Below are 13348 nucleotides of genomic sequence, written 5' to 3'. Positions count from 1 at the left end.
GAAGGATTGCCCCTTCCAATTGCACAAACTAAACATCTTTTGACGAAATTTCTCTGTGTAGAATAATGGTTCTCAGCCTGTGGGTCATGACACCCTTGTGTAGAATGACCCTTACACAGGGGTCATTTAATACCATTGAAAAATAGACAATTACATTACAATTTATAACAGTAGCAAAATTACAGTTTTGAAGTAACAACAAAAGCAATTTTGCTTCATATTGTTTTATCCTATCCACTCTCACCTCCTGGTTTCTATTAAAAAAATGTCTATGATTGGTAACCAGAATCTCTTTATCAAACACCTTTAGTCTTTTGTTCATAAGCTCATTTTTTTTGCAATATGAATACATTGACTATTTTTCCAAATCTCCAAGTTATGCTGACATTTGCCAACTCCTTTAAGATTCTACCATAAGCCAAAAGGAAGGCGTATCTTAAATATTTTGTTTAGAAGTACTCTCTTTTTAATATGCAAGTTTACTCATTATTTGCAAGCTTTACTTTACACAAAACACAAGAACACAATTTAGCCATATCTTCTGCCCTCGATAGGAATTGATTTTCTTCTCATTTCCAATGTCTTCTTTGAATCTGCACCTTGATTAGAATCACGTTTAATGGACAACCTTTCTAGAACGAACCTCCAATGTCATCATTACCAATTTCAAAACTGCTTCCAAATTTTGGAGTATTGTGATACCAGTATCCTTCTTGGTACTAAAACTTTTATAGTTATAAGGACAGTATTGCTCAGTTCATATTTCAGACTATTACATGTTATTAATTGTAGTGATTTGTGTACATACAACATTTTGTGCTCTTATAAAAACACATGCTTTAATTGTGGAAAATAAAGACTGAGTATTTTCCTATCATCATTTCTCATCATGTATATATCAAGTTACATCTTTGGACTGGGTGGTGTTATAATATTTTGTCTTAAAAATTGGAGGAGGGTATCTGGGGATGGATATAATCATATTTCCTTGTTTACATGTATGAAAATGTCAAAGAATGCATCTTTAAAGTAAGTTTTCTCATTATGAACATGTCACAAGGGGAAAACCTTTAAGAAGCTCTGGATGAAATTTGGCTTACCTCTTTTTGAATTGGCCAGTGTAGTCTCATAGATCCCACAAACACAGAAACTTCTGTGAAATCTATTGGTTATCCTTCAGAACTTGATGGCCCTATTGTTGAAGATACCACTTACTTGAGTCATAAAACATGTCAAAATCTAGCTCAACTAAAGTCTTCCTCCCTACTGTCTAGTGTTCATATTCCTGGAAGGCAATATACACACTACTAGAGGAGAAATGTAGTCATCAATCTCACCCAGCTATGAACCCTATAAGCTACAATAATGTCCTACTTAGCAAGATATGTATGGTGGTGCAATAGTGGCAAGAGTGTTATGGGAGTAACCAACCACTTGTTGATTGGCTTTAAGATGGTACCCATACCTGACAATTGTCAAAGAGGCCAAATATCTTAGGACAGATAAATCATGGGCCCTAGGAGAAACTTACTATTATTATTCTGCTAAATGGATATAGCAATTAATGAACCTAATGACACATAGATCAGTACTTTGCTCAATCCTCATTATAGAAGCTTTTTTACAGTAGACAACATTAACACAGACGTAGAAGTTGACAAACTTCAAAGAGTAAGAGACTGTGGAATGTCAAACCTTAAACAGGAAGTCTTTATCACACCCTTCCGCTCCGTGGTCAGGGAATCTATGTGGAAGAGGGGTGAAAAAATTAGAAGAGCCAAGAGTGGTCAATGAAGACAAAGAAACAGTATTTTCCAGACACAACAGGACAGATGAGTTCGTAGAGATTCTATGACAGTATGCACAAGACCCACAAAGCTCAACTTAGACAAAATACCAATATGGATGAGGGGAGATGTGCAGAAAGTCCTACCCATAGCTAGGGCAGAGCCATTGGCATTGACATTTGATTGTTGTTAGGGGAAAGTCAGTTTTCTTCAATGTTGTGACACCTGGTATATTTACCACAGTCCAGGGCAGGCTCCCATGCCCAGGAATAGTTGGTCAAAACAAACTGGACTCCATTTTTGAGAGAGAAAGAGAGTGGTGAGAAAGAGAGAAAGCACATGAAGTTGGGTGGGTATGAGGTTAGATGGGTAGAATGGGAGGGGAAGATGTGGGAAGAGTTGGGAGAGGGGGATAAATATGATTAAAATATATTTATGAAATTCTCAAAGAATAAATAAAAGCAGTATTAAAGAAAAGAAAGCTCTGGATTCAAACAGACCTTCCTACATTAAAGAGGATAATATGTAGTATTGAGTCTATTCATTAGCCTGTGAATTCAAATGTTAATCAGATTCAGAAAAAGCTTCACAGATACATCCAGAATGCTTCACTAAAAGTGGAATGTTTCACAAAATATATGGACACCCTGTGGCTTGGTCAAATTGACACATAAATTTAACCATCATAAATGAGTTTAATTATAGATATGTTTTACCTGTGCCTATCTTCTTTGTCTCTTATTAATTTTTATATAACTTTCTTATTTTAAAGATTTATTTATTTATTATATATACAGTGTTCTTCTGCATGTATGCCTGCAAGTCAGAAGAGGGCACCAGATCTCATAACAGATGGTTGTTGGGACTTGAACTCAGTACCTCTGGAAGAACAATCAGTGCTCTTAACTGCTGAGCCCTTGTACAACTTCCTTATTTATATTGTCTATCTTCCTTATTTATATTGTCTATTTAATTATCTTTCTGATTTCTAAACACTTTATTTAGATTTGTATTTAAACAGCCTTCCTCTAATTCAGTTTTCATGACACTACCAAGGAAATTATTTTACAATTATTTGGGAGAAGGGTGGGAGGAGGGGGAGAAGGGTGGGAGGAGGGGGAGGGAAATGGGAGGCTGCGAGGAGGTGGAAACTTGTTTTTTTTTCTCCTTTTCTCAAAAAAAGTTAAAAAAATAAAATAAAATAAATAAAAAACAAAAAAATTAATGTTTATTTATATATATATATATATATATATATATATATATATATATATATATATATATATATGTAATGTTCATATGAGTGCAAGTATTCCAGAGGACAGAGAGTGCATTGTTTACCTTGGAGCTGGAGTCACAGAAGGTTGTGAGCCCTATGATGTGAGTATTGGGAACTTAACCTAAGTCCTCTTCAAAAACAGTATGTGCTCTTAACCTCTTATCTCCAGTACCAGGGAAAGCCTTTTTAAGAACAAATCAAATCTGTTCCTTTCAGAATGAAAATATTTTGTTTTCTAGGCTCTTGAAATCTTCTAGGTAGGGATACTAGACCTTGCTTATCCCTATCCTGAGAACTTTTTAGCCTCCTGCCCTATTTCTGCTACACCCCAGTCATCTCTACTAATTTGCATTTCCAGTGGAATGTATAAAGTGTCTTTCTCTTATGCTCATGTTCATCTTTATCTCCCTGCTAGAAATACCCTCTTGACCATTCCTGACCATTCCCGCCACTGGGTGATCTCTTGCATCATCTTCGTTGTCAAACTTTCTATACATTTTGCTCTGATTCAGTGGGTTGTCCCTCTGGGTACCATGGCTTCTGGCCCATGTTATCTTTCATGATACCTCTTTCCAAGTGGCCATTTACAGTTTAGTTGTCTGTCTTCCTTGCTGGACTGCATGCTTCTAGAGAAAACACTCGTGGTTGTTTACTGTAGGCAAAGCACACTGTCGTTGACTCAATACATATTTATTGGAGGACTGAGTTGTTTAGGAATAACAAAATGTATAAAGAGGTCTTTATAATTGCTCCAGGAGAAGTGGTGAGCACCACAATTCTAGTGATGATAGAAGATGCAAAGGGTCAACAGGTTGAAGATACTGGGGAAGTGTAAAATCCATAGGATCTGGAGAGTAAATACAAAGTATAAAGGAGAGAAGGGAGTTGGGACTCTAGGCTGAAGAGTGGTAAAGACAATAATGGTGGTAAGAAACAATAATTGGAGATTGAGACTGAGATACATTTTTGAAAAACGTTCTTCGAAGGATGGTCCATATTGTGAGGATGAGGTGGCAAAGAAGGAATATATGGGGAGACAAGAGAATTGGAGAAACATGAGGATGGCGTGCTTGGCATGGGTTAAAAGGGAATGCAGTCTTGACAGGAAAAGAAGGGGTTGTTAGAAAGGTAATGAGAGCCTGGTGTGTGTTGGTTCATAGGAGTCTAGAGGGAAAAGTGTTTCAAAGGAGGAACCAGAAGAAATGTTATAAGAGCAAGAAGGAAGCAGACAGGTTTAGGCCATGTGGAGATCACTGAATCCCCTGAAATAACAGGAGAGGTTGAACGGCAAGAGCAAGAGGCAGTTAAAATCTAATTAGGAAGCTAAACATTTGTTGGTAAAAAGGGAGATAGAATTATATCACCCAGGGTTAGAAATATTCATTAAAAAGCATGTAAAAATGACTGTAAAGTATCTTGTATAGGTGACTAAACAATGTAAATATCACATGATTTCATGGTAAATATGATTTTCCAATCCTGCAAGCTCTGCTCCTGCCACACAATATGAAAGCATGTTCTCAGTATCTAACTTGGCTGACACAAAGCAATTGGATCTATCATGTAACCTAATTCTACTCTTGAAAAAGGTAGCTATGAATTCTAGTCTCCAGTCCTACAAATTAAAAGCAAATCTTACCATTTCTGCAACACAGCACATCTTTCTAGAGTACTTCCACAGTGATGGGGTTTTTGACAGTGTCTCATGTAGATTGAACTGGCCTAGCTCTGATTTCTCCAACCATCTACCTCCTCTCCAGTGCTGGGATTGTGTGATTATAGATGTATACCACCACACATACCTTTACAGTGCTTTTCTAGAGTTCCTCTTTGCTCTTTCTCTCTCTCTCTCTCTCTCTCTCTCTCTCTCTCTCTCTCTCTCTCTCTCTTCAAAATTGGGCACAGTAGGATAAGAAACCCAGACTATGTTAATAAAGGTCATTTTGTCATTCAATAACATCTTCCCTATTACAGGCCCTGTTTTCTTGCTGAATGACATTTTCCCACAAACTCAGCTTATCCATTTAGGAGCTACACAAAAATGTATTTCTATCTAGTGAACCTGCCCCATATTCCACCTATAAGATGTACTTACCAATTTGTTTTGCCAAACTCAAACACTAGTATTTCAACATCCTTGTCCATCCAAATATGTTTTACCTAGGACCCTATAAGTTCCCACAAATGAAGAAATGAATTTGCTTTAATGAATGACTTTTCCATGGACTTTAATTCTTATAGGAATGAAACTGACTCCCATTAGCTTTATGTTACTGGTAAAGAAACTCAGACCCAGCAAAGAACGTTTCCAAGGGCACACAGCTAGTATCTCAGCAATGGTAGAATGTGAATAAAGTGTGCCAGAGTCCATTTTCCCTTAACTTCCCCTTAACAAAGTTTATGGGACATGATTTATTTAAACAAGGCAATAGTACTTGTTTGTATCCTATTCTATTGCGCTTTGTTTCCTAACCAATCTTTTAATTTCTTCTTTCCTAAAAACAAAACCAAACAGTAATGGCAACAAGAGCTGTTGACATTGGCCAGTGGCGTGGAGCTGTAGTTCAGTGTTAGAGGACTAGCCTAGCAAACACAAAGACTTAGGTTCTATCACCAGCCCCTTAACAACATCAAAACCCAAACTGACTATTAGATAATCTGTTTAGTAGTTGAGAGGTCATGTAGAATCAAAGAGAAAAGATAGTGAGATTTGAATTGTATACTTTCTATATCCCAGGCCCTTATAAAAGAGTCAGTCTTTTGACTTGAGATATGCAATCTAAAAAACACTAACCATAGCCAGACCAGAGCACACCCACAAGACTGTGGTTTTGATCTCCTTCTGGCTAGGCCTAAAAGGGACTGCCAGACGTGGAATTTTTCTTGGCTTGCTTACCAGGTTTATGAAACCTGTGAGCCAGACCTTCCCCCATCCCTCCATAGGTGCTATGAAAAGCCTGGGACTTCTCTGGGGCCAGTTGTTTCATGAACTTGGCTCTGCTTGAGGACCCTAATTCATCTGCCTTCCTTCATTACCATCAAAGGGAGGTAACCTATCTCCAGAATCCATCTGAACTTCCTCCCCTACTTGGTTTCACTTATTTCTTTACATCAAGTCTATGATAAGGAGTATAAGTGATTTTAATTCCTTTATAGACAGAATAGGATGATTAAAATTTCTCCAAGTTTGTTTTAGGCTGCAAATCAGCCTTCTGCCTGCACTAGCACAGCATTAGATTGGCCAGCATTTGCTCCAGTGGTTAACATCAGGTCTGAGCAAATTGATACTGTTAGCTATTTGCCACCTGCTGCTTCTCAGTTCTAGTTTCTGTGTCTTGAACACTCAGCTCAGTCTCTATCAGGAGAATCTCTTGATCAAGAAAAGAAAACGCTTATGAAGTAAGGTCTAAGTACATGGTAGCAGGAGTGATGGTACAGTGCAGGGAGGACCTCAGTGATTCTGTGAACACTCCGGTTCTTCAGTGAGGATAACTAACCACTTTGTGATTGGGTTGGAGGCTTGCTACATGAGAGAGATTGCACACCTGATACCATAAACCTGGCAAAAGCGATGTGAAGAAGGCCTTGGCCCAAGGGAGGAAAACACTACTGTTGTTTCCTAAAGTGAATATATTGTCAAGCTGCTTTCTAAATATTTGTGTTTATATCCATAGACTACTGTGGCTCTCATCTTAGGTCAGTGGAGCTCCCTTTTGCAAAAGATTATGGTTAATATAGACTCATATATGGTCAAAGTGCTGAGAATAAGTAATTAATGAACATTCAGTCTTAAAAGGGACATCTTTATCACCTTTACCCCCAACCACTAGGAAACATCATAGAAGAAAGAACAGAAAGAATTTAGGAGTCAAAGAATGGGTAAGAGTGCCATGAGACTCTGTCATCTAGATATGATATTGGAATTGCAAACATGAGCATATATCAACTACAGATACCCATACTCTATCGTTCATCATGAACAGACAAGGCATCCATGAGGTCCTGGACATTGATAAGAAGCTAATGGTTGTTTGTTAAAAGTTATTAGAGGAAGGGGTGTCATTTTTCTCAAATGGCATAGCCATTGGGAAACTTGGTGAGAAAAATAAGAAGGGGTTCAGAGGGAGAGGAGGAGAGACAGCATAGAGTAATTAGGCTAAATATAATCAGAATACACAACATATCTACAAAGAACTAAAATATAGAGATGAAAACCAAAATATTGTTCTTCAGATTTTCAAAATAAACTTCCATATCACTACCCTGTATAATCACAAAAGCACCTCTCAAAATATTCCAAGAAATGGAGGTAATCTCATTTACATTTTTAGCAAATTTTGTTGATCATATTAACTAAAGACATTGAAGAAAAATGAACAGCAAGAGAAACAATGGAGAGAGAAGGATTAAAGGAAATCTTGGTTAGTTCAAAGACTGTTAACTTTGACTTGAATATATTGCAGGATACAACTGTAAAATGAGACCAAAGAGGTAGTTATGGGCCATATTTGAAAGGGCCTTGTTTGCTATTTTGAGGAGTTTGCAACGATATCTTGAAGATAAACGAGGACAATTGAATATGTTAAGTAGGACTGTGAAATAACTAGATTTTTTTAAAAAAAAATAGGGTATTTCAGTCGTCACAGTGATGATGTCATATAAAACTAAGGACACCATTTAGATATCATCAAAGTGAAAGGCTATTAAAGTTACTGAAAAAAGCTTATCAGATAATTGTAACCATCATATTAACAAATACATCCTTATTTTAGATGATCAATGCTCTCAATGCTAAGTACAATTATCAGTAGTTATTTACTTCTGTACGCAGTTGATCCGTTAACTATTTCTTTAGCAACCACTGTTTTATTATAGCTTCTGGGTTCAACACTCTCCTGACTTTTCTCCTTTATGACCCTATGACCCTCTTCCTTTATCTAATATGGTATAATTAGGGGCTGAGGCAATGCCTTAGTCAGTAAAGTACCTTGCCACACACCTACATAAAGAGGAGTGCAGTGGTTTATGTCTGTAACTGGAAAGGTAAAGACAGGTGGGGCCAGTCAGACTATCACCAGGTTCAGTGATCAACCGTGTCTCGAAAATAAGATGGAGAGCAATGAGGAGACATGCGACATTGACCTCTGTCCTATTCAACACACACACAAATAAGTACCTACATGCATGTATGCACATATTCACATGATCATGTACATGTGCCATTCACACACAATGAAAAAATAAAATGGTAGAATAAGTCAAGTATGAAGACAAATACTTATAATCCTGGGTACATTGGAGGCTCAGGCAGGAGTATCACAAATTGAAGCTAGACTGATACCTAGAGAAACCTGATAGCAATAAAAGTTAGACCTGTTTAGACTTTCACCCAAGGCCTTCTCATTTTCCCACTCTGTACTTTCTCAATGTGAACCCAACAATGTCCATGTCTTCAATCCACATCTATATGGAAACAACTTCTCTTCCAAGCTTCGAAATGGTATCTATAATCCCCCATCTATCATGCTCTTGAAGCCATCATCATGTCCCTGATCAAACGAATTCTCTCATTTTCTGTCCACATGTATTTTCTAATTGATCTGGAACACTAACAGGGACTACTCATCTTCCATTACAGCATAACAAAACACGATTATTTTGAAGTTTTGTTTTCCATAATCTGATCCCTACTGTACTTCCCAGCCTTGACACATGTGTCCTAGACTCATGCCAAACTTGTCTTCTTTCTTCTTGGGATTCCAAGTTTTTTTTTTTTTGTTTCAGAGTCTTTCTGTTGTTATATCATCTGTCTGTAACATTCTTTTTCTAAAGTCTTCATCTTCGGAGTTTCTACATAACTTTCATATCTTAGCTTACATATCAAGTTTTTTGGTGAAGTGTCCTAGACTCATCTGCCTAAATTGTGTCTTCCATACTAGTTCCCTCCTCTGCTGCCTGATGGTAGAGAAAGCTGAAGATGCCTCTATCTTGCCTTTTGCTTCCTATGACTGAAACAAAATCGAGAAACTGTTGTTTCTCTTTCACAGACCCTAAGTGGTCCCTTCACCTACTACTCTGGCAAAGAACTTCTTGTAAGACACACATGGACCTCAGAGCCAGATTATCTGGAACATAACCACGGAGTTTCATGACATTTGGAGTCAGAGGTCCCTTATAACAACCCATGAATTTCCTGCACACTGCTTTAGGATAATTTTAAAGATTTAATTATTTTTGAAATGGAACTTGGGTCCTCTGGAAGAGAAACACATTATCTTAACCACTGAGCCATCTCTCCATTTTGAGATCATTTATATACTGTCTTCATGGCCCTGACTGTTAACTACACAAGGACAGAAACACTATTTATTCTGTTCTTGTCTGTGTCCCCAACAGAGAAAATTGACACATAGCAGTTAATAAAAATTCATTCAGTGAATGAGTGGGCATATTTTTTTCTAAAGCATTAATTAAAGGGGAATGTTAAAGGAGAATGCTGTTCTGAGTTTGGAGGTCAACTTTAGTGTCTGCTGAGAACATACTCTGGAGGATTGACAACTAAGAAGATCTCAGCTACATTCTTATTTCCATTTTCCATAATGCAAATAAGTAGCATACTTCCTTGTTCTCAATTTGTCCTCAGGTTTCTCTTTAAGATTTCCACAGGGGAAAAAATACCAGAAATAGAAAAAAAGAAAAGCACAATAAAATGTTGTCTTCTGAGAATCTAAAAGATTTTAAGTCTACTTAGAGATTTGTCTGAAGTTTTAGTTTGTCTTCAAGTCTACAAAACTAATTTATCTGGAGCGAATTCAGTTATTGATAAGTTTGTTTTCTTCTTCAACTTTCAGTTACAATGTATGTGCATGTATGTGCGTGTGTGTGCATGTGTCTGCGTGTATGTGCGTGTGTGTGCGTGTGTGTGCGTGCGTGTATGTGCGTGTGTGTGCGTGTTGGGTGGGTTGAGCCTTCATTACAGCTAAACCTCAGAGTCCAAGATTGAAAAGCTGAGATAAGGGACCTCTGACTCCAAACGTCATGAAACTTCGTGGTTATGTTCCAGATAATCTGGCTCCAAGGTCTATGCGTGTCTTACAGGAAGTTTTTTGCCAGAGTAGTAGGTGAAGGGAACACTTAGGGTCGGTGAAAGAGAAACAACAGTTTCTCAATTTTGTTACAGTCACAGGAAGCAAAAGGCAAGATAGAGGCATCTTCAGCTTTATCTAACTCAGTAGAGCCGAGTCAAGGATTTGTCTACAACAAGGAAGTGACCATTCAAAATGCCTTGCACTTATGCTATTGGTCCCAAGAGCTTTAGTTAAATCTAAGCTCAAGGTCTTTTCCTTTTTAACACCAAACTTGATATTGGATATATAGAGAAAGACAGGCGACTTTATTATAGATTTGATACTGACTACTGAGTCCTTGAGGAGCCTACATTTTTTTCTTTAGAGAGATGAACAAGGATGCCAACAATAGACATATCAAAGTGGATGGGAATATGCCCACAAGGTCTCAACCCTACTATACTTTACTAAGATGTGGTCTTCCATAAGGCAAAGAAAAACCAGCCTACAATTCACAAACACAGACAACGAAGAGGACCCTAAGAGAGACATACATGGATCAACCTACATGGAAAGTAGAAAAAGACAAGATCTCCTGAGTAAATTGGGAGCATGGGGACCTTGGGGGAGGGTTGAAGGTGGAAGGGGAGAGGCAGGAAGGGGAGCAGAGAAAAACGTAGAACTCAATAAAAAATTAAAAAAAAAAAAGAATGTGGTCTTTGGGCTAAGAAGGATGGCGCAATATCTATTTCCTTCTCCTGGGATCGGTGACACATTTTTATTATTTTTCATACATTCATGGAACAGGAGTGCTTGCTTTCTGTGGGGCTTCTAGAACCTTTAGAGATGGCGAAGGTCACAAAGAGTTCTTCATACCAGAAATAATTTCCTTCTGCTTTCTCTACCTCAAAACTCAAGAGCTTTCCCTGAGAATAATTTACCTTTTCCACAAGAATTTGTCCAGAGACCTATTTACAAAAATTTTACTAAGCGCATACAAAGGTAAATTGGTATGTACAGTATTGGACTTCACAGAGTTTACGTCTTAGCTTCATGTTTAGGAATCTCTGTGGTACTGCTTTATAGGGAAGCTATGTTACCTTATGCTTAAATGCACATTACCAGATTCTAACGTATCATGAGTTTCAAGGAGTAGAGACTTGAAATCAGCCTCCCAAAAGTCCAATCTTAGCAGATCCATTCCTCGAGCATGTGACCCTTTCTTATTCTCAAGCTTTACATCTGTAAATGAAACTGGTATTTAATTGACCACATTTACATGATTATATAAAGGGATGTAGCCCAGTCCCAAATTAATACATATTTTTGTAAAGCATACAATACTGCTTGGTTTGGAATGGAGTTTTAAATTTTAAGTAATCCTTTCCCAAGGAATCAAAGCAGTAATCAGACGAAAAGTCACGGCGTTTCCTATATATTATATCCAGGTGCTAGCTTCTTGATAGAGAAACTCTTCAATATTGGCATCTCCCAGCTGCCCCCAGTGCTTTGCTTGCTGCCTGAGAACGCTGCAGATAGAGCACTTGTCTGGTTTGTTCCTGTGCTCTCAGAGCTGGGAATAGTCTCTAGCACACAGCATGCTTGTGACTTATATGAATCCACCCTCACAAGCAGCCTCTAAAGTCGCGCTGTTATTAGCTTTAGTGTTAGATGAGGAAGTAAGACAGAGAGACTAAGTCAATTGTTTTAAAAATATTCAAGCAAGTTAAGCAGTAAAGCCGGAATTTGAATCCAAGGTGTCTTCCCATATTTTTAATTCATACAAGGTACTTGTTTGATATTTATAATAAATTATAATTGTGCAAAGAAAGGGTGCCATCATACATGGACACTGGTTATTATAGCCTCGTTCCCAGAAATTGGATACAAATCTACTCTTTATAAGTCTCAGGCTTTTTACTAATGTGCCCGACACACGTATAGTTTGAAAAAAATGAACCCACAGTGCTCATTAAGGATTCTTGCTGCTTAGAACATCTTACAGTGATCATTTTGCTGTGTGAAGAACCCCTTTCGTTGAGTTAATCATCACCTCCTAAATGGTCCCATTTATACAGTTAGACTTTTCTCACGTGGAGTGGACTGGTGAATATCCATTAGTAGATCTCTTCCACTCACGCACAATAGCCACCCTCACCTCCAAGAAGTGTAGGGCTATAAAGACAGTTGGTGCCCTCTTCTGGGCATTTGGGGCAGTAGCATGCATTGAGTCACCAGGGTGCGTTTCTAGAAAAGCCGTCAGGTCAAATTCCTTCCTTTCCATTCAAATGACAAGAAGGAGGGTGGTTTGAGGGTCTTTTGCTGAAAAGAAGAACACTGGTCTGGGCCGGGTGGCAAAAACTTACAATGCCAGCTGTTTTGAAGGGAAAGGCATGAATATTCATAGGGCCAACCTGGGAACTTAGGTGAGACACTATGGCTTGTGGCAGGGATGCTTTGAACATAGCTATGTGTTTACAAAGTTAGGTCATGGTAGTTATAAATAATTGTACAAATTATTGATCAGATAATTTAAAGATTATACTGATTTTCTGTAAATTTCTAGGTTTAGACATATTTGAAATTACAAACATTGATAATTATTAATAAACTTGCTTTAATATCTAAGAAAATCATGATCAAAGCCCTTACACGAACAGTTGCTAGTTGGCCTCACTGTATTATTATATAGAACACAATATAAGATACATAGTTTAGTTGAAGGCAAGAGTCAAATAGCAAAGACAATATTAGGAAGACAGAGAAGTGGTTTAGACAGCGAGGAGGCCAGGACTAGTGGCGCAGATCTGTAATCCTAGCTACGAAGTAGACTAAAGCATGAGGGACCACAAGTTCAAGGCATGCCTGGGTCACAGAGTCAGTTTCAGGTAAGCGTGAGCAACTTAGTGAGATCCTGTCTCACAAATAAAAGACGACCTGGGATGTAAACCCCAAATTCAGTTCTCATCCCACAGAAAGAAAATGAGAGGGGAGACTGGGAGGAGGCCGTGGGCTGAGGGGGCTTGTTGGCTGACTCTCTACAGTCTGTGAAGCTGGGATAAATCCATCAAGCTAAGCCCCAGCTTTACCAGGCATGCAGCATAGAACACTGATAATAAAAACCAACCTACACTCGGTGCTTACTTTGTTCCAGAGTAACACTCTCATAAGGGTTTTGCATGCATTAATTCCATCAGTCCTCACAATATTTCAGT

Source organism: Microtus oregoni, unplaced genomic scaffold (genome assembly GCF_018167655.1).
Source record: "Microtus oregoni isolate MIOR12 unplaced genomic scaffold, Mior012 000121F_002, whole genome shotgun sequence".
Taxonomy (NCBI): domain Eukaryota; kingdom Metazoa; phylum Chordata; class Mammalia; order Rodentia; family Cricetidae; genus Microtus; species Microtus oregoni.
Note: the sequence above shows the minus strand (reverse complement) of the source record.